Source organism: Molothrus aeneus, chromosome 4 (genome assembly GCF_037042795.1).
Source record: "Molothrus aeneus isolate 106 chromosome 4, BPBGC_Maene_1.0, whole genome shotgun sequence".
In the NCBI taxonomy this organism is placed as follows: domain Eukaryota; kingdom Metazoa; phylum Chordata; class Aves; order Passeriformes; family Icteridae; genus Molothrus; species Molothrus aeneus.
This window is the reverse complement of record NC_089649.1, coordinates 18,172,882-18,194,423: the sequence shown is the minus strand read 5'-3', so window position 1 is coordinate 18,194,423 and position 21,542 is coordinate 18,172,882. Positions and strand designations below refer to the sequence as shown.

General features: G+C 41.5%; 1 protein-coding gene across 20 annotated transcripts in view; it reads right to left on the bottom strand.

The window, feature by feature from the left end:
- Positions 1–21,542, bottom strand: part of ADGRL3 (adhesion G protein-coupled receptor L3) — a 493,319-nt gene that overhangs the window by 402,206 nt on the left and 69,571 nt on the right. For all 20 annotated transcript variants that reach the window (XM_066548038.1, XM_066548041.1, XM_066548022.1 and 17 more), the window contains exon 2: positions 2,559–2,625. The gene's annotated coding sequence lies outside the window, so the exon portion shown is untranslated. The remainder of the gene's footprint in view (positions 1–2,558; positions 2,626–21,542) is intronic.

The window sequence follows — 21,542 nt, the reverse complement described above, 5'->3', positions numbered from 1 at the left end:
AAATGAAAAGACACTACTGCTGTCTGGAGGAATAAAAGAGCTCATGGCTGTTCTGCTCACACAGCTGACAGAGCTAAATGACTCTGTGGGATCCCGTTCATGGGATGAAAAAAGAATTGTGTGTGACTACCTGTCCTCACAAAAGAGGAGGGCCACATTGTGAGTGGCCATTTTTTTGCTGGCTATATACCCTTATCTACTTACAATATTGCCTATGTGAAACTTTAAAACAACACCTATAGCTTTCTAGAAACCCAGTGGGAATAATTCCCATGTTTGAGCCACGTTGCAATAGTGTTGTAGCTGTGTTTCAAGGCCTTGGAAAGCACACAGCCATGATGAATGTTGGCATGTTTTTAATCTCTTATTTGCAAAACAGAAATACTGCTTTTTTCAAAAATCTCTTTACAACTGTCTCAAAAGGGTAAATAAACATAAATGACTGAATTTGTATAGATAATTTTAAATTGCATGGATAACTTAGATTAATATTTCACCCTCTTATAAAAGAGTAGTGAAATACCAGTGAGACTCAACAGTATGGTGGAGTCTTCCTCTTTGCCAACACATTGTGGCATACTGTAATCTGCACTACTTTTTCCATTATTCCTCTTGGAAAACTCAGTAATTTAAAGAAATCTGTTTTTCAACCTTTCTTTTTGACATGGATAAACAGACTTATACTCAGAGCATTGAACAGTCTGACTCCCAGCAAAGTTATCCTACATCTCCTATAAATGTCAAGGACCCAAACAGGACAGTCCCACAGGAGGGAAATGAGCTGGTGATGGTGACAGAAAGCACTACAGAGGTTTAAATGACACTATAAGTCCAAATGGAAGTATCCAACAAAATTAATCCCATTTGTTAGCATGTGGAAGCTAATTTTAAACAATTTGACCCCAAATACAGGACAGTGTGGTTCTCCAAAAGTTTAATGCACTTTGACCAAGCATTTATTTGCTCCGAGAGCTTCCTCCTCTGTCTGCTCTTTTTCCTCTGCTGTCATAATTTTGCACTAAATTGATGCATGCAGAGACCACACAAGAAAAACACACAAGGTTCCACACAAGTTGCAAATTTAGGCCCTTGAAGTGTTTTTCAACATGCTTCTTGAAAACACTTCTATTTGTAGGGTGGAAAGATGGACTTTCAGAAAATGGTAATGCTGATACATGGAGAAAGCAGAATTGTTCCACCCTATGATTTGTCTGTGTTTCTCATCTTGGCTTCATACTGCCTCTAAAAGGCACGTGCTAATTATCAGCAGCATGGCACTGCAGATGTAGTGAACACAAGATGTCACTCACATGCATTTTTCAAATCCAAGCAATGAAATTAAGTGTCTTGTAAAAACATGTCATGTGTTCATACAGAAAGTTTCCTGACCTCAGCAACATCTGCTGTGTCCCTCTCTTCATATGCATGTTTTTAAGTCTCACTAGGCTTGCTTTGCTATATTCAGATTTACGGAACTTCACACTATATATTAATTTTATTCTTCATACTGATATCTACCAATACATTTTCTTACTTTAAAGTCATTTAATAATAATAATTACAACAAAAACTTACTGAAAGGCTCAGCTCATGTAGATTCCCCATCTCAACCCCAGTAAGAATCATGCCCGGTACAGACTTTAAGGCAGAGGTGAGCTCCTGGTTCCTCTTCTGGATCACCACACAGCTGAAGGAATGTACCAGCTGAACCAGGACCACCACTCTTCAGCATGGCCATGCCTGCCTTGCCCAAGTTTTCCTCCAAGGAGGAAAGAGTGCAAAACCACTCAGGGCCCTGGAGGGGTGCTCACCTCTCAGCCTTGGAAAGAAGGTAGAAGAAAACACAGGAGATGGCAGCAGTACGGAGCAGCACAGCTCTGCTCACTGCTTTTTGGAGCCTACTCTTTCAAGATGCAGCCCCTGGCAAAGTGTCTCATGAAAGTTTGATGAACAGCATTTTGTTTAACACCAGCAACTGAGCCACAGCCCTGCCGAGCTGCGTTGCACCAACAAAATGTCACGACCCAGGAGGCTGAAGAAACTGGATTGCAAGAGGCAGGCTTGCAGGCAGCAGAGGAGCTCACAACCCCTGGAGCAGGGTGCACCACCTCACAAGCTACTCTTGGGCACTGAAATACGAGGAGGCTGCTGTAAGGCTGATCATCACTGAGCCTCCTCTGACACTTGCCCAGCAGGCTGCAAGGCTCCACCAGGCAGTCCTGCAAACACAGCCAAGTCTGCAGCCCTTTTCCCATTGGCACATATATGCCTTGATATCTCTTTCTCCCCCTTTTACCCTTTCCACGTCTACATGTGCTGAAAATATTCACAGTATGCTCTTCCCTACCATTTGCTTCAGCATTTTCATGCTCTGCTGCTTTTGTTCCCCCGTTCCCTTTACGTAAAGGAATATTCTCATGAAACAACTGTGCCTGCATAACTGAAAATACACAAAACCCATATGCAGACACAGTGCTGGAGGCTCATGCAACGTGATCAGGTCTAAATATTTTAGCATAGCAAACAAATGAGGCTCAACAGTATGGTCCAGTAATTACCTTTTCTTGTTCTTCAAGTTTGAGAAATCCACACGTTATTTTTTGCAGAGTACTGTATTCAACATTTCTGGAAAAAAAAGAGAAAAAGAAAACAATTTAAAAATGTTTATACTGGCCTCTGAGGACATATCAGGCACTCAGGAACTTTCTGCTATGCATTTACCAGAGGACAGAGCAATGAACAACTGATTTTTGTCAACAGAACTGATTTCTGAAAAGCAAGAATTTTTAATGTCTATGAAGTAGATCTCTGCATGGGAAAACAGTAGTAACACATACAAAACAATGGTCAGAGGAAAAATTGGTGGACAATATCACTGCCAATAATTAAAAAACCTTAGAGATGCAAGTAGATATCTAACACACATGCAGGTATGTGAGTATCTCTTCCCACAAGAGGCTCCAATGTGATCTGGAGAAACTATTGTTAAACCAGACAATTTCTCAGAGGTTTTTAGAGGTCACTGCACCAGAATAAAAAACATCTAGTTTGAAAAGAAGTTAAAATAAATTATGATTGCATGGATAGTAATTCCTTTTCCTTGGCAGCTACAACTTAAAATTTCTCTGTCCCTTTACATCTTCAGTATTTTTTTCTAATTACAGTGTTAGATGCTAAATATAACATTAATTGACAAAACAATGAAATGGATGGATCCAGGTCAGCCTCCTGGAAGTGTTGGTTTTATTAGGATTAATTACACATGAAAAATTGCTCCTCACAGTTGGGATTGCCACCAATGAAACTTCAGTGAGAATCAGTCTTGTCAGAGTCAAGCTAGATGGCACAGGACCCCAGGACCTCATCCCAACCCAGTCAAACAATTGGAAAATATAATTAAAAACCCATGCAAGGGAAACTGCAATGAGTCCTGCCTGAATTTTGCTTCCAACATCATCTACAAACCCAGCTCATTTTCTGCAACCTGTAGAGGAGAACACAGGTCATGTTATTTGAAAGAAGTGTATTGAAATGAAAAGAACTTTAAAGGCTGATTAAATTGGGGCCAGTTGTTCCAGTTACAGCAGTGAGTCCCCAAGCCTTTCCCAACCAGGGCTCTAGCGCAGCTTTCACTCTGCTGCCATGGTTCCACACCCTGGACTACCCTACACCTTCAAAAATTTCAGACCAAAACAAATGGTCCTGAGGCTCCAGTTTCACATCTGAGCCAATCCAGAATGGTCTTGCTTTAATTTTCAACGACAGAAAAAGAAAGCTGCACCCCAGCTCTAAGCACTCCTCAGCAGATCCTCTCCTGAGAGCATGAGAAGAATGAGGCCAAGGCATTGGTCCCTAACGCATAATTCATCTTATTTATGTACTGAAGGAGCAATTGCTTGCATTCAGTAACCTTGGAAGTCAGACAAGTAAATTAAAACTTAAAACAAGGCTTGAGAGTCCAGCATGCATGCTGCTTTTTGAGTGATTTCTCTATAATAGGCAAGTATGGATGCTCTGGAAGAAAAAGAGACCTATTCCAGCTTGACTATCAGCAAAATTGCCTCTGTAACCAATAAACAGGCTTTGGATCACCTAGGAAATTCACAGGCAAACTCAGGGTAAGGCCAGTTATTATTCTCACTGTACAAATGAAAAAGTCTCTAGATGTACAGACTATACCCATTTTTAGCCTTGGATTTTGACCAAATATATATAGTTTCAGTAGCGTAGAGCAGACCAGGAAACACCTCATAAGGACATCCATATACTTTATTTCCAGGAAAAGTGCAATTTGTTTAGACTACTCTACTTGTGCTTTATAGCAAAACCTTTATCTGGTTCCAAGAGGCTTTTGGAGAATAATTCTCATTTGATGGCAGCAGTACAGAGCAGACAAACTTGCCTGGTTTGAAGAAGTTAATGCTTGTTACCCCATTGCCTTGCAATGGCTTTTAAAATAAAATTAAAACAAGATCTTTGTTTCATTTATGATACCCCACATTTCACTTCTGCTTGAAGCATTAAGGACTAGAGATAGCACAACATACTGTGGTTCATGGCTCCTCTGTGTCATTTTAGGATTCAGCACTTGCTCTTCTCCCAGCTCACCTTTATTTTATCATAATGTGAGTGTACTGACTGGTAAATTTTTCTTGCCTTCCCTTCCCAAATGCCAAATGTGTAACCTTGAGTTGGCCTCTGCCACATGCATATTTCTATGCAGATTTCAAGTGCAGACTGGGGAATTCTCGTTCGTATTAAAACAGGAAGGGATCCATACAGGGATTCCTGCAAGAGCAAAGATCTTGCAAAATACTTGTTAGAGAGTCGACGCTCACTGGCAGTGGTGCACTGCAGGAACTACAGGGATTTGGCATTAGCCCTTAAACAGAGAATAAACACACTAAACAAAGAGGCATTGCTCTACCTCTGACTCCTACTAATACTCAGAGCAGTGGAGCTCCTGTCCTTTATGCAAGGGAACCTTGTTTTGATCCTCTTTTACTGCTGCGCTCCAGATCACTTGACTAATCAGCTTGCCCTCAAACCTACAGTGCTTCTCAGAAAGCATTAGCTGCTTCTTCCCCAGTTCTCCCCTGGTCATACTCTGCCTGGACAATTGGGAAAGTGGTCTCTCTCAGGCTGCTAAGGAGAGGGGAAATCACCTCCCTCCCTTGCTTCAACTCATATTACTCTGGAGCTCTACCTGCCAAGTTTACTGCTAAATGAATAATGGAGATGCTTCAACGTAGCCCGCTTTTACTACCTTGATGCTGTTGTTGATGTGGCTAAATATTTCTAAATCCTCTGCTATGGTGAATAATGCATCCACCCAAAGAGGACAAGGGCACATTGCTCTTCTGCATCACAAGATGACACAAGAAGGGCAATTAATCTGCAAACTGGCGTGCTGTTGCACCTCCATCCCAAACCAGAAGCTGCTAATAAGGAGAGCAATGATAAACACTTTATTTTGGCAACAGCAAAGGCTAGGAGAAGAATCCATCAAGATGGGATGGCTCACTCTCAAGGACCTGTCTTCACTGCAAAAAGCCAAGCAGCCCAATTTCTGTTGTAAGTGCTTACAACAGAGGGACCCACAAAAAAGAACATGAAGTTTTAGGCAACCAGTAGGAGGCTTCTGAAAAAGCCTTGTTTGCTAAAATGTACCAAGCACCTCGCTTCTGGCTGTACAGAAGCAGAGGACTGAGCACCCAGCACCAGCGGCATGATTTTGGGGATGAAAATCCACAGGGAGCAGCACTGCCTTGCCCCCGGGCATCAGCATCTCTGCATCAGCCCAAGGAAACCCAATCAGCAGCTTTCACCCACGGTGACTTAATTAACAGGCACCCTACAGATTTCTCCAAATCCTCCACACTGACACCCTCCATTACCAAGCTCTTTTGATGAAAGTGATTAAAGCTAACAATTATAATTTCTTTTAGAGATGCCCCTAGAGGCTTTGGCGAGGCTCAGGCTTCACTGTTCACAGAACACAGTGCAAAGAAATCTCTCTCCTGAAGAGCTCAGCCTCCACAAAGACAAGGCAATCAAGGAATAGCAGAAAGAAAGGCAAGGAGACAAAAAATTTTTGCTCAAGGTCAAAAAGCAGGCCCCTGACAGAGCTAGAACAAAACCCACCTCCTCTGGAGTACTCATAAGGCCATGCTGACTCTCAAATACTAAGCTGATCAACTAATACTCTTTATTTATCAAGTGTCAAGAGCAGGTGAAGTAGTTCAGTGTTACTTGCTGTTCTGGTTTTGATCATGTCTTTTTGAGGTGGCTCTCCAAGCAAAGCTAACCACGACAGTGAAAGGGTTACCTCCCATTCACATTCCAAAGAAATGCTTCCAATACTTTTTCATGCAAATTACTGACAAATCAATCCCCCTCAAATTTTTTATTCTTCCATCAATGCTCTCAAAACCAAGAGTGATTGCTCAAGCACCCTTCTCAACCTTGCACTTCCCATTTTTTTAAAGAATGGTCAATCTCAATATGCATAATTATAATTGCAAATGCATCGTTTCATCTTGCACTCTTCTGTTTTAATGGGATTATGTACCGTCAAATCTCTACAGTAACATTTAAAGTAAAAATGTCCTACGTCATTCATGTGTGGTTTAGATATTTAAAACATTAATATGCAACGTGTGGTATTACAAAAGGTTAGATTTCTAACTACCTGGCTCAGTTATGACACCATAAATCTGATGTAATCTTCACTGATTACTAGAAAAATCTTTCCAATGCAGTATAACTGTAATTTGATGGAACTTCTTGACATACAATTAATCAGCAAGAGAGTGGTTCTGTTGTGCTTTGTACAGGGACAGAACAAAGCACAAGTGTGCAAAGTGAGTGGAGCTTTTAGTCTTTGCAAACAACTTCAGTGCATAAAATATTAAAAGCAATGCTAAACTAATCTCTGGCAAGAAGTGCAGGCAATTCACTACAACTCATATTACAAATGCCTTTGGTTTACCATTTAAAAAACATTAGAGCCTACCATTATGGTTGTGTATCATAGTGCTGTACATTAACCTCTGTAATTTTCCAACATGGTATATTGCAGTAACACAAATTAGGCTATCTGGCAAAAAAAGCTTAAAAAGACGCAATATTTAAAGAGAGCAGACAGGAAAGCTCCTTGCTCCTTCCTGCCAAAGACAGCAGGAGAAAGTCCAGTCCTCTTTTCCTCAAAGCAAATGGTAAAATCCCATTAATTTCCCCTGGAACCGACAGATCCGCAGCATCTGGGAAAGGATTCAGTCTAAATACATCGCAGACATAACAGATGAATGATTTGGGGGAAAGGGGTTGCCTGCTCTCATTTTAACACTTCTGTGTAACAGGAACAGAGCAGGTCATTTCTGTAAGCTCGAAAATGCTTTGTGAGCTTTCAGTAGGATTTTCCCTTCAGCGCTTTTTGCCTTCTGTCTCCATTTTCTTCTTGTTCATACACTTAACAGCTTTAAAATCTGTTGAGTGTATAAGATGCTTAAAGCCTACACTTCATTTTTACTGTTGTAGGACCCACATGGATGAAATATTGTTCTCTTTAGGATTAATAGGAAAACATTTACATTTTATGTTTTTTGGAACAATTATGTCTTCTCCACTAAAGAAACAAACTGGAAGCTAAATTTTCACTTTCGCATAATATGGAAGTTTTCATAGCAAGGTATCCATTTCTGGTACTGAAAAATAATAATAATAAATTGCTCCTCGCATTTGCAAATTATTCTAATTTCCATTATGAAATTCATCCACTCAGAAATACATATAATAACTAACCCAGAAAGATTTCATTTGGTTTTGTTACCATTTTCAAAGACTCATTTTTTTTTCCCTTGGTGCGATAAGAGACTTCTAAAAATATGAAAAAGAAGAAGAAAGAGAACACAGCCCAACACCAAGACAGCAACGCTCACCCAGGGCATGTTGGAGTCCTGCTTCTTCTGTGCAGGATGCAGAACACACACTCAAACCTTGCTGCTTCCCCTACGAGGCCACTGACTTGCTGCTCTCCTTCCTGTAGAACTATTTGGCTCCTTTCCCTCACTCTCCACTTCTAATGTATCTGAAGCTCCATCCAAACCCAAATGCTTCTGTTAAATATATTGAGTTTGAGGAGAGAATGGTCAGCTTCATTTTTTCCCAGCTGGCTCTAGCTCCCAGCTGTCAGGACCCATGGGTGCAGGGGTTAAGCGAGACTTTTTGAGCCTGTCTTTGAAGCAGAGAGCAGCCATTATTTTAAGCTGGTATCTCAGAGATTTTTTTTTTTCCCCCAAGAAATATACTGGTTCCAAGTGGTTTTTGAAGCAAGCAACCAGGCAGCTATGTGAAACCAAGGACTTGATATTGGAAGATCCAGAGAGCTCCCTGCAACAGCAAGGCATTTAATGAGAGAGGAGAGGGGAGCCTGGAGCCCTGCCAAATCTAATCCTGGTTATACGTGCCACAGCTGGATTTCTTCAAGTAGGGGCTATTACACTGGCACACTGCTGACCAAAATCTTCTGTTTCGTGTAAATTCTCTGCAAAGACCTTAGGAGATAAAACTGATTAATCCTAATTAAAATGAAAATCAAGGAAATGACACAGTCTGTTGAATCTACTTGATGAATCAAAAGCTTCCCTCATTTCTATGTTAATTGTCTTTTTACAAATGTGCAGCCCTCTCATACGCACAGAATAACGTTTTCATATTTTTCTTCACTTGGAACATTGCAGGACAGATGTTACAAAGCAACCAGAGAGCCTGTCTGCATTATCATGCCCCTGCAGAAGTGCCTAGCTGGGTGCTGACTCCTTTCTCAGACTTCTCATGGCTTTAATTTAAAAAACAAAATAATCCCAGCCTGCAGCACTGCTGCAGCCCAGACACTGAAGGTAGGAAAGGACCAGCACCAGGCAGGACACAGTGCCTTCCAGGATGCTGAAAGGTGTGCGAGAGGCCCCATTAGCATTGAGAAGGGAATGTACCATAAGTTAAATTCAACCAACACAAACACAAAATCCCTGCTCTCCATTTGCATGAGTCCGATAACACTTCCATGAAATGTCGCCACTGGAGTTTTTTATCAAAAGCCTGCTTGCACATAACACCGTATCAAAGAGAGGACATTTGGGAAAGCAATCAACCTGCAAAGACATTCTTGAAGTGCAGAAATGCCAAACAGACCCTTTCAAGGACAGTTCAACTTAGGATGGGAGTGATTTAAAGAGGAATGAACCGGCACACTGTTAACAGCAGCCAATTAAGAGGTGGAATGCATAGAAAGGTCTCTATAGATACAGATACGTATGTAACACATTAAAGAGATCCACACTCCCTTTGTATCCAGTCAAAACCCCATCTTGCCTAAACTTGTAGGGGGGCAAAACAAACCTAAGTGGTAAAGGCACACTGGACAAAATCCAGAATCAGCTGCATTACTTGCTTAGACACCATTTATTGTGGTTACATTTTATTATACAGTAGTAAAAAATTACAAGGCAACATCCTGTGTTATTTCCCGCTGGGATAAATGATACAGATGTACTATTAAACCTCAAAACCAGCACCAGTCTGCCAGGCTACATTCCATTTGTGTCTTTATAATGTGTCAATAGGCTGACATTTATGCCTTCTGATGGTAAAGCGAATTATGTTATAGACATTTAAATATGCCATAAAATGCACTGCACAAACTTATAACTCTCCCAGTCTTTACCAAAACAACACACACAAATCAAAAATCTCACCAGACACCAGCATCTAAACTTAGGACATATTGGTTTCCTTTTTTTCCATGCTAAATTGATTTTTGTATTGCTGTCAGCCCCAGCTGACACTGGGAAGGCATTTATGAAGGTCTGCCACAATTTGCAGCCCAAGGGCATCCTTAACCATGGAAATGCATCAGAAAGGGATGGTCCTATAGAGATCTCACTGCAGGTCACACATTTTATGTCAACTAAGACATTATCTAAGCATGGTCAGTGGTGCTGAGGGTTTGAGGGACATCAATAATTCCGATTTAAAATGAGCTCTCTCTGCTTAGCCACCACCAGCTCCTATGAAAAAGCCAGCCTGGTGAGAAATCAAGACAAAACACTCATAGATTGGCTTTTGAGAAGTGTCAGGATAAAAATATGGACACTAGCACACAATGGATATTTTAGGCCCATCATATTCCTGCATTAATGCCATTCACCCAAGATTATTAACTTGAAATGAGGCTCTAAGATATGCAGGTGGCAAAACCAGACTTGGGAACAAAAAAATTCATCCTTGGGGCTAGATGGTCAAAATTTAAAAGCCCATCTATGGCCGAATTACACGGGCTGTCTGGGCTAGAAGTAGACTGGAGTAACTGGAAGTGGTGAATGGGGATGCATAAACAGCAAAACACTGTGGGTTTGGTCTAAAACCAAAGAAGCCCCAAGGCTGTGGTTGAAGCTTTTTTTGCACACATCAAATTCCTCAGTAATATAAAAGATAAGTAGGCAAAAGCAAAAGAGGAGTTTGGAAATATGCAGCCTGGAAAGGCAAGCTGGAAGGAGGGCTGCACGCTCCAGTTACTATCCCTCTAGCAACTGGCATGTGAAGATAAGGAAAAGCTGCAAACATACCAACTCCATAGTATTCTGCAGGGATCACATCTTGAAATGATTGTAATTGGAATAAGGGGTACTGATGCTTCAGGGACTTGCTTAAAAAAACACCCTTAAAAGAAAATTATCATAGAAAACAAGTCTGGGGTATTTTGCCTCTGAGAACATTTAGAGCTTAATGCATTAGAAATGCAGCTGCATCAGATACTGCACTAGAATTGTCCATGATCAAGCTGCAGGCAGGAAAATGCCAGGCTGAGCCACTTCATTACAGTGCTTACCATCAAAATGAGATAGAAAGTGGCTGCTTCTCTACTCTGACAAGTTTTTAATTGCATCTAGAAATTACCTTCTACTTTAAATTTAATTTCGAAATTGTGTCTAATAGAGGCTGCTCAAGATGAGTTTGTCACACTTCTAAATAATTATTATTAATGTGACACTAACGTCTTTCCCTGGAGTTTACACCACCTAAAGTGTCATTAAAAAAATGTCCTTATCACTAAACTTAGCACCAAATGTGGCTAAAATGCAGAATTATCCTGACCTTTTTTAATTGCAAGTAGCTCAGCAGTCACAGTCCTCCTCCAAAAGGAGGCCCACCACCTCTTCTGTTTTGGTGACATTATTGAACTTCTTTTGAAGGACAGAAGAATACCTTCCCACATCAGTGAACACACAGGCCCAAGCTCAGCTGACACTCATAACCAATTCTAAAAAATATTAACAAGCTGAACCTTCTCAAGACAACACAGTCCAATCTAAAAGTCCCAATACGACCAGATTTTCAAACTCATTCGATGAGCTTTGCATCCTGTCAGGGAAAATACCATGTGTGAACAAAACAGTGAATATCACCAACTTTGCAGCATTGACAAAGCATGAGCCTTGGAAATTCTGCACCACCAGGACCTGAAGCCACCAGAACAGCAGAGGGTCTCTATGCAGACACCCTCATGAAATCAACTATCCAACAATCTGCTGCACAAATTCAATGAGAAACCTTCCAGCTCATAATGAAGATCTTAAAAAGGAAGGAAATAAAGGCTCCTGCACCTTTGAAAGCAGAGAATAAAATTTTCCCAAAAAGAGAGGCTCCAAGGAAACTACATAGTCATGCCTTGAAAAAGTTTTCTTTTGATTTTCTACAGGGCAAAACATCCCACAAGTTTTAAAGACCTGTAAATGCAGCTAATTCGGACATTAAAGAATCTCTGTAAATGTAACATAAATAAATGAAAAGTAGCATGAAGAAATCCACGAGAGGAAAAATCTTAACCAGTGTCTCCTCACACAGTTATTACGTAATATTAGGATTCAATCACCTTTTTCCTGAGACATGAAAGATATGTAAAGACTGGCATATAAAGACATCTCTGGCTACAGTTGCTTTGGAACTGGCTTCAAGCATCTTTGTTTTATTACCTCAGACAGCATGATGTCATCAGAAGCTTTTTAATGTCTTTTAAGACCTTCACCAGTTTTCTTAAATTATTAGGTGTGAATATGTGCATGTGTGTGGCATTTCTTTATTCCTGCAACCATGTGATAAACTGCAGTGCCACAAGATAAATTGCATTCAGTTTACAAATCTGACCTCCTCACTTGAACTCTGCCTGCTAATCCATTTCAGCTGGGACTATTTCTAATATGCCATACTTCCGAACAGCTTTCAAACAGCTGTAGGGGCTTTTTTTTTTGCCTTTTTTTTTTTTAATGTGTGTTTCAAAATGGATTTCACATTAGAAGTGTTTTCTTCTTTGCACCAGAAAGTGGAACAGATTACAAGCAGACGGACCCTGGCTCCTGGCAGCTCCAGGATCAAGTGTCAGACACATCCCAAGCCAAAGGGGAACAAGAGCTGCTGTAGGTGTACAGGAACCCTTTGTGGCATGGGGTGCTCATACCTTTAACCATGTGCCTCCAACAATATCTGCCACACACCTGCAATCCTATTAAAATCCTCAGGAGTTGTCCTCCTGCATCACCCTGCAACAGCTTTAATGAAGGTTTAGACACTCAAGCCTGGCTTTCACATGTGTGTGACCCCATGTCATGCAGGTGAAGCATCTCCCTACCATACAGGGCTCTCAATTAAAGCAGGTGTTGTGCCACTACCTGCTCAACTCCAGGCAAGCAATTGGGTAATCCTCTTCCATAAAAACTTCTGGAATTCAGAACAAATGCCTCAGGTTATGTGCCCTTATGCAGAAGGGGTAATTAATAAACAAACCAATTTTGGGTTTCCCTTTGAAATAGATGAATGTATTTTAATTGTTGTTAGTTTTCCAGAGGTAGCACAGAACCAGCTCTCATGAACATATGTTTTCTCTGTATGTTTGAGAAGCTAACTGCTTTTCAACAGCCTAATTTATTTAATTTTTTTAACTTTCTAAATGTCCTTTCCTGGTTCCACCCTTATTTTTTTTAAAAGGTAAATGATAAAGTCTTGTTTGCAGTTAGCCAGCATAAACAAATCATCTCTCAGCTACTCCCCACAATTTTTCACAGAAAGGACAAGAATAAGTTTTTTAATAACTTGCTTAAATATCCATGACAGAGGAGTCCCACTGCTGCCAGGCTGCCACTGGCGTGTGCCACGCCTGACCAAACAGCGAGACCGCCGCTTTCCTGGCCTCTCCTTGGATCTCAGACAAGATGGATGCTCTGAGTAGCACTTCTCTTTCAGCTGAAGGGTGCATTTCACTAAGCCAAGCAACCAACTGCACAGTTTAAGTATGAGCTTAACTCTACATATGCTCTGAGATACCAGGACCCACCAGCTCATGCTGACACACCATCCCTCATTCAGGGTGTAAACCTCAGCATTACTCCTGCATGAGGAAAAAAAGCCAGCCCCCTTCTCAGCTTCAAACAACTGAGAAGTCCTAGCAGCCTCCATAAAACTTGTGTGGATGAAAATTAAGGATGTGGTTAAGGGCCCTTGCCAGACTGGGGTCTTGCTGTATTTTTCCAAAAGAAGTTTTGATGGCATCAGATGTATAAACATAACTGGCTTAAGCAATTAGACCTGCATTTGCTATAAACTCTGCAATCAAATATTCATTTCATTTTGCAATGTCATCAGTAGTCTGACATGAGCAAAAGCAAATTAAAAATGCAGGAAAGCATTCCAGGTAATCATATGCTTTTTTAAGGAGCCAAATTACTTATTTAAATTACAGAGACACACTGAATGGGATGGCTGTGAAAAAAACCTATTGCAGGACCTGGCAGAGACACTGGTTTCGAGTAAATCAAAACTTCTGTGTGATGATACTTGATAACAAAAGCACCAATTAACAGGGTGGGGTTTTTTACCCATTCCAAGCCCACATTATAGATACTTTCTACTTCTAGAAAACTGCACTCAGTTGAAGACAATAGTAAAAACTTGACTACCTTCTAGGCATATTGGTTTTGGCTGATATGTTTTCCACAAGCCACATAAATTATTAACCCTTTTTCAAATTTAAAAAAAATAATAAAGACATTAAGAAAAAGTGCACTTTTCCTGGGTGAGCCTTTAAGGGCGTTCTGCACATGGAGGTCTCAAAGGAGAGCACAGTTTTATTCACAATTGGCTTGTGTTTAGAGATATGAAAGGAACAATCAACTCTTAATATGATGAGCTGAGCACTGCTCAGGATTTCCTTAACATGGAAGAGATCTTACTAATGGTTTGACCTGAAATGAAGAAGGCAGACCTCCAGTAATCAGAACAAAGAAATGCTTTAAACTTCCCTATTTTTTGCATTAACCATTACAGAGGTCATTTGGTCAAAAAGCCTCAGTAGCTGAACACCACAGAGAAAGGCATCTTCTGAATCTGCTCTCTGCTCAACCTCACAAAGGAACCCCATTCCTGCTGGTGCTTCTTCATTTATATGGATGAGTATAAACAGAGACACAGCACCCAAAGCATTTCACCAGAGCAAGAATATTGGTTGAAAAAGCATCAAGTGAATGACAACAGGAGACTAGAACTGTTTAAACAGTATGAGGAACAAAAAAGTGCTAGCCAGTTTTCAGAATATTTAGAGGCAGCATGCTTCCATCCAATATTAGATTTATCAGTAAAAACCCTAAACAGAAAAATTAAAAAACACTTGGTAGAGTTAGGACTGAGAACCACTCTTGATTGACTGGAAGTGCTGGTGAGACACTAACGACCTAAAAGGAAAGAAGGATGGACAAACCCATGGCAAGTCCCAGATGTCAGTGGCTGCTTCACACCAGATTGCTGAGGGGGACCATGAAAGCTGAGGGGAGAACCACCTAGAAAGGCAGTCTGTACACACACCTGACCAGCATCACAACTCATGTTTAACATCCTCAAATTTATTTGCTAGTTTATTAGCTCATCAGACACATTCACACCTATTCCTACATCTGGAACAAGTGACTCCACTAAAGCACATTACATTAGGGTGATAAAAATGATAGCAATTGGTCTGAACTGGGGTACCAGGAACCCCTGATGGCTGATGTACATTTTTCATGTTCATTCTGAACTGCTCTAAGATGCACCAGCGCCCACACTGCTAAGCAAACCCTGAGGAGTAGATGGTCCCCCAAGGTAAATGCAAGAAGCTGCTTGCAGAAGCCCATCTCAAGCCCTTGCTTAGTGCCATGAGCTCCAAGGACTTCTTTGTAAGACCTATCTTCACAACTTCTGGACTGTACTTCAGTCCTTCGGCACCAGCAGAAAGAACGTAGCAAAAAATCTGGGCTTGCAGCATTGAACAGAATGTAGTATATAAAGGAAGCTGACAGGAAGGTGCATTTTTGCTGAGCAGTATCCGATAAATAAATTATAAAGAACTGTAACTGCTAACTATTAAGAGACAGATTTATATGATTGCTAAAGCTTTCATGGTTGAGGAAGGAATGTCTAATAAAACAGCATAGCTGTGATTTAGCACGGTGTTTAAATTCATCGTTACATATATTTTGTATTTCCGACTGGTCTTTGCTACCAAGTCATATATTGGCTTTGCCTGATATACATATCCTTTTCTGCATATGTAATGAGCTTATCAGCTTCCAGTAGAAAAGGCAATTTTAGAGCTATCTTCTCCCAAGGTTTGCACTTAACTATGCCAGATGACTCATCCGCTGTACTAATAGACACAGCGAATCCAACAAGGTGAAAAATGTTAAAGGCTGAGATTCTGCACGGCACAGTAGGAGGATGAAGAGCACAAAGACATTAAACTGAGAGGGACTGTCTTACCCAGCAAGGCTTACTGGGAGTAGGGGAAAAAATCTCTACAAACCTCCTCATATATTTTTATCATTTGCTAAGACCTTATAGGTCCTTGGATGTCAGGCCTTGATCATCCCAGAAATACAGAGTGAAGTTCCCCAAACTTGTCCTAAAGCCTTCAGTCACCTGGATAAAGAGGCCAAGACTCCCAATAGAGCTTTGAACATCCACAGGAGCCACTGGGGTTTCAGCACATCTGAGATTTGCAAGGCTGTGTTTTAAAGCCTAGCTTTGGGCAGCGTTCCCCAGAATCCTGTCCCAGCTCCTCCCATTTCCAGGCTGGAAGGGACTTAACGCTCACCTGCTCTGGATTTCTGTGTAACACCAGCCAAAGGATTTCAGCTCAGTGCTCCAGCCACAGTGAGTGCAGCCACTGCTGGTCAGTCTGTGCCCCGCTACAGAAAGGGGGAAATTAGTGGTAACTCCTGTTGCGAAATTTGAAGGGTCAGGGGAGAGCTACATCTCACTGTTTGCACTCCTCAGTGTCATCATACACATTTTACCCTAGCCACAAAAGCAAAGGAATCTGCAGGATTTGCTGCTGCAGTTACACCACAGAACTACATATGAAATCATCTCAGTTGAATACTGCAAGATCTCTTTCTCAATTAAATCTTTTCCCCATACTTTTCATAAATATTTAAATAAACAAAACCATAAAACCACTATGAAAACTCTTTGTCCAGTTGCAATGTTTTAAAAATAATACCCAAACCATGTTTTTATTGGATTTAATTCATGCTGAAGCCCAAGTGAACATTTAGGCAGCATTTATCATCTTCAGAGCACTGTGCAAATTCAAGTTAATGCATGATTTGTGGTCCTGCTCAGCAGGCCTGCAGCCCTCTAATTCCTGAGTATCTGCATCCTTCAGCCTAACTTGAGTCCTGCACCCTGGTGATCCAACAACCACCTGAGCACTGGCAAGCTGCAAGTGTTTCACATCAGCAGCAGCTCAGGACACAATGCAATAAAATACTGCTGCTGTTCATCTCTGTTTCATAGCAGACCCCACCTTGGTGTCACATCTCACCTAAGATTTAGTTAACACAGCTCATAAAATACTATTCTATCCACCTAAACAGCAAAGAAAAGGCGGGGATAAAGCCAAATAAATAAAACATTTTACAGAGAATATCTTTTGGAGCATTTTAGCAGCTCCTCTTTTTTCCCCCAAATAACAGAGGACTTATCCTCCAAGATGCTTCCAAGTTAGCTTTCCCTTTTAATCACAGCACTGTGGAGAGTAAATAATCCTAATTGTCTTGCACATTGCTGACTACACCAAGAGGAATACAGGAAGGGATATGGCCCAGAAAGGAGCTGGTACATCTCACATCATCAGGAATGAGTAAAACAGAGGCTACATTAAAGGTAGAGAAAGGTATATGATTTAGTATCACTGTATATTAAAGGTAGAGAAAGGTACAGCAAGGTAGAGAATTTAGTATCACTGCAACATGGGAAACAGAGTTTCTGACATCTGTCAAATATTTCTGTTTCCTATACTGTAGCATATAAACCTATGTCCAAGTGGGTTCCCAATCCAGAGGGTTAAGATAGGAGGCTGGATCACAAAATCAAGCATTTGTTAGAAAAACAAGACTACAGAAAAGACAACGTAGTAATGACTACTGCATTCCCTTGAACTCTGACAAGCCAAAGGACACTCCTGCTTTTCTGAAAGTACTAATGCTGCTGGTATCTCCCATGGGACTTGAACTAGACTGGATGGAGGACAGGCAAGGCACAGGCCCCTGTTTCCAGAAAAAGGGCAAAATTAATCAAAGGGTTAGAGAAACCATTTGATAGTCTTGTACTGCAATCAGAGCCATACTGCTTTGAAGTTGTCTTTGGGATATTTCTTACTCAGAATCTCCTTCAACAGCAGCAAAGTCTGAAAGTGCTTCAAGGCTTCCAGGTCTTTGAGGGCAACCAAGAAGTTTGGCATTTTTGACAGCAGTCAGGAAACCTCCCAAATAATGCCCTATGTTCATTAGAGTTGTCACAGTAGGATTTTGCATGCTTCCTGCAAGTACCAAGCTTCAGCAAGGAGTAGCAGCACAGACAACTTTCCAGGAACTCTGGATATCTACAGGCAATTGTGAGGCACAAGGGACAATGTGGCTGGGTGCACCTGGTGCTCGTCCCAAAGCTATGTTCCTCCTGGCTAGCTTAGTGGTTTCACCTTTATATTTTGTTGGGAATAGAAGCTGAAGGGTTCAAAAATTTGGCTGAATCCTCAAAAGGGAAAACAGAATTGATTTGCAGATATTACATAGCAATGGTCCTTTTTCTCCTATTTCTTCTCCTGACCTGCACCATACCTATACATTCTCACTTAGCAATGTTGCTCAGGACCCTCTGAAGTCAAGAGCAGATGTCCTCACATAAAAGCCAAATTAGGATGGGGATCTGTATCTATCAGTCAGCATTTTTCCTGCTATCAAAACTAAAGAAAACCAGAAACTATGCACATACAAGCAGTGAGGAGAAAAATGCCGTGTCTCACCATTAGAAGAAATGGACATTTAACATTTTGCTTCACAAGGACACGTGGAGGCAGGACTCTACATTGATCATTTCCCCTGCAGAGCAACTTCCTAGGATGCTGCAGTGCCTTGAAAAGAAGCAGCTGGCACAGGGCACAGAATAATGAAAGGTGAGGTGTCTGCAGCAGGTTCATACCCACAGCAGCAGGGATTGCTGGCCCCACTCTGGCACTTTCAACACAAGGATAACTAGGCTTCAGCTTATCATCTGTTCCTCTTGCTTAAGGCCAAAAATATGCTTGGTGAGCCCAAGGGGGAGGCTTTTATAACTACATTATGCCTTAGCCTGGAAATGAGACAACACTGGGAACACATACTTAAGAGGGAGAACTGAGCGGACTTTCCAATTCCTTCACAACGAAAAAATCTCCATAAATACCAGTAAGGCATAAAAGAGAGAAAGCAATGGGACCCCAAAATACAGGCTTGCTTCCAGAGTCCACACGAAGTTTTTATACCTTTTAGCTATCCCATTTCCCAGGGAGGAAGAACTGGCACAGAGAGGCAGCAGCATTGCACTCCTCTGCGGGGAACTTGGACTCACATAACTTCTCAACTCGACTGGGAGGCAGCCACAGAGCCCCAGCAAGCTGTGCCGAGCCAGTTTGCATCTGGAACCAAAGATGCCTTCCCTCCCCAAGAGAGTCACCATGGCAAGGTCAGCAGGCACTGCTCAGCCAGGCTTCCCTTCCTTCTTCTGTTGTGCATGGAAGTCAGCCAAAGGCAGCTTAAGGCCTTGGAGAAATCAAGAACCCCAAGTGCCAGTTACTTTTTTTTCACAGGTAAATAAGAGCAAAGTGCCCAGAGGAGATGCTTGGCCACTGAACTGTGTGGAGTCATGGCACAGGGCTTTGTTTATTCCAGCCAGGGAGTCCCTGCAGAAGGTTGGATGCTATTTTTGAATCCTGCAGGCTGATGAATGAATTCCTGAGGCAGGGAGCCTCACAAGGGACTCCACTGCAGGAAAATGAACGCAGCTGTGCAAGGAAAAAGCATATTCAGCAAAATATGGCAGGGCTGGGAGACACTCAGAGCCCAGCAGGCAGAGCCGGCAGCACCCAGAGAGGCGAGAGCAGGCAAGCGCCGGAAGGCACAGGGCACTCAGCAGCACTTTAAAGAATCACAGCATCATGGAAAATCCTGAGTAGGAAGGGACCCACAAGGATCATCCAAGTCCAACTCCTGGGCCTGCACAGGACTACTTAAGTGGAAACCTACCAATTTCTCTGCTGCAGCCCCTGGCAAAGGGAACTGATCCATGACTCTGGCCTTCCTAAATTGGATGCTCCCATCCAAATGATGCTGGCTATTTCTCATGCTGCCACATGCCTTTTCTCCTTTCTCCTGAATGGCAGTCTGCATTGCTCCTTTCCACTCAATGCACACATTGCCAAGAGCTTTCTGTGAACACCTGAGTTGTCTTGAGGAAGAAGGTGCTCAAAGCATTTGTGCCTTCCCAGTCACCAGCAGCATCTTTTTCTCTTTTGGGCACCCCCCATCCAACAGGACTAAATCTGAGAAGCTGAAGTAAGAGTTGAACTTCCAGAAAGATAAAGGAAAGCTGAAGTGAGAACTGACAATTTCCACTGCAGAAGTTTAGTGCACATAAACCCACAACTGAAGTCAGGGGAGCTCATGCCTCAAATAAACAGAGCACAACACTCTCTGTGAGGGCAAGTCTGACCCCAAACCCGAAGCCAGCAGGTAGAGTTCTCCAGCCCTGACTTCCCCATCTGCACAGTCACACAAGCAAATGCACAGATAGATAGTTAGACAGATATTTTGCGATAGTCAGGAGAAAATAAACTCATCACTGCTTCTGGAGCACAGCAATACATCTGAAACAAACAGCACAAAGGAGTCAAAATTACATTAACTGCATCTTCAGCATTTCAATACTTTTCTGGTATTAAATATGAGGCCAACAGCCAAGAGAAGACAAAATACTCTAAAAGGGCTCACTATATATCCATTTTCCCTTCTTACACCAGTGGGACAGGGTTCAAGATGTGAAGTTACAGCAGTGTGGAATTACTAGGAGACAGGATTGAGGTCCCCACAGTGCACTGATTTCCGGCTTTCTTCAAGTACTTGAGCACTTGGCTCTCAGGAAGTGTTTCAGAAAGGATTTACCCTCTCCTACTGAGCAGGTTAGCCTTGCTGAGGAGGAATAGTTCCAGGGAAGAGGAGACATGATTACTTACCTGATTTATTTAAATTTCCTACTGAATATATATATATATATACACATATTTAGATGCATATATATATATATATATATATATATATATATATATGTGTGTGTGTGTGTGTATGCATGTATATTCAGAACAACTGACACACCATGGTCTTAGGACTAGGAAACAAGGCTTTCTTAAAAGGATGAACTGTTGACTTGACAGGTACCATTCTAAAAAATTAAATCAGAAAATATTTTAAATATTCTACTACCAAGTCTGCAATTAGACACTGAGGTTCTCAAACCCCTGATAAAACTATTTGGTTTGGGGTTTTTTCTATTATTGTAGGAGGAAAACACAGAGCCACGAACAGCAAATCTTTGAAGGACAGAGGAGAAAGCAAGCCATGCAAAACCAGATACCAACCCTTCCAGTCCATATTTAGGTGGTATTTACAACTGCAGCTGGTTGGAGAAAAAATAATAATTAGGCAATCAGGTCACTTTAAGGATAAAGCATGGCCCTTTGACTATACAATACACACATCCTCCTTCTTGCCAGACACTTAACCTATCTTTGAAGGCTGCAGAGAGCTGACTAAAGAGAAACAGAGCATTTCACTACTCACTCCAAATTATGCTTGTTTACTGGATTATTTTCAAGGGCTGCAATAAAGGCACAGACTGCCTAAAGGTTTACACTGGATTTCTTCACCATCTTGCTGCGTTTAAAGCCAGAACAAAATAAAGAGTTTTTTTTTTTTTTTTTCCCTTTCTTTTTCATGTTTGGTACAACTCCACTCTGACAATCCAACAGCATGTTGTATTGCCTTAGGCAAGGATACACTCTAGTAGGTTAGGAGAAATAAACTGCACAGTAACATCTTATAACCATCTAAGTTGGGTTTTGTATTCAGATCTTAATAAAAAGAAGT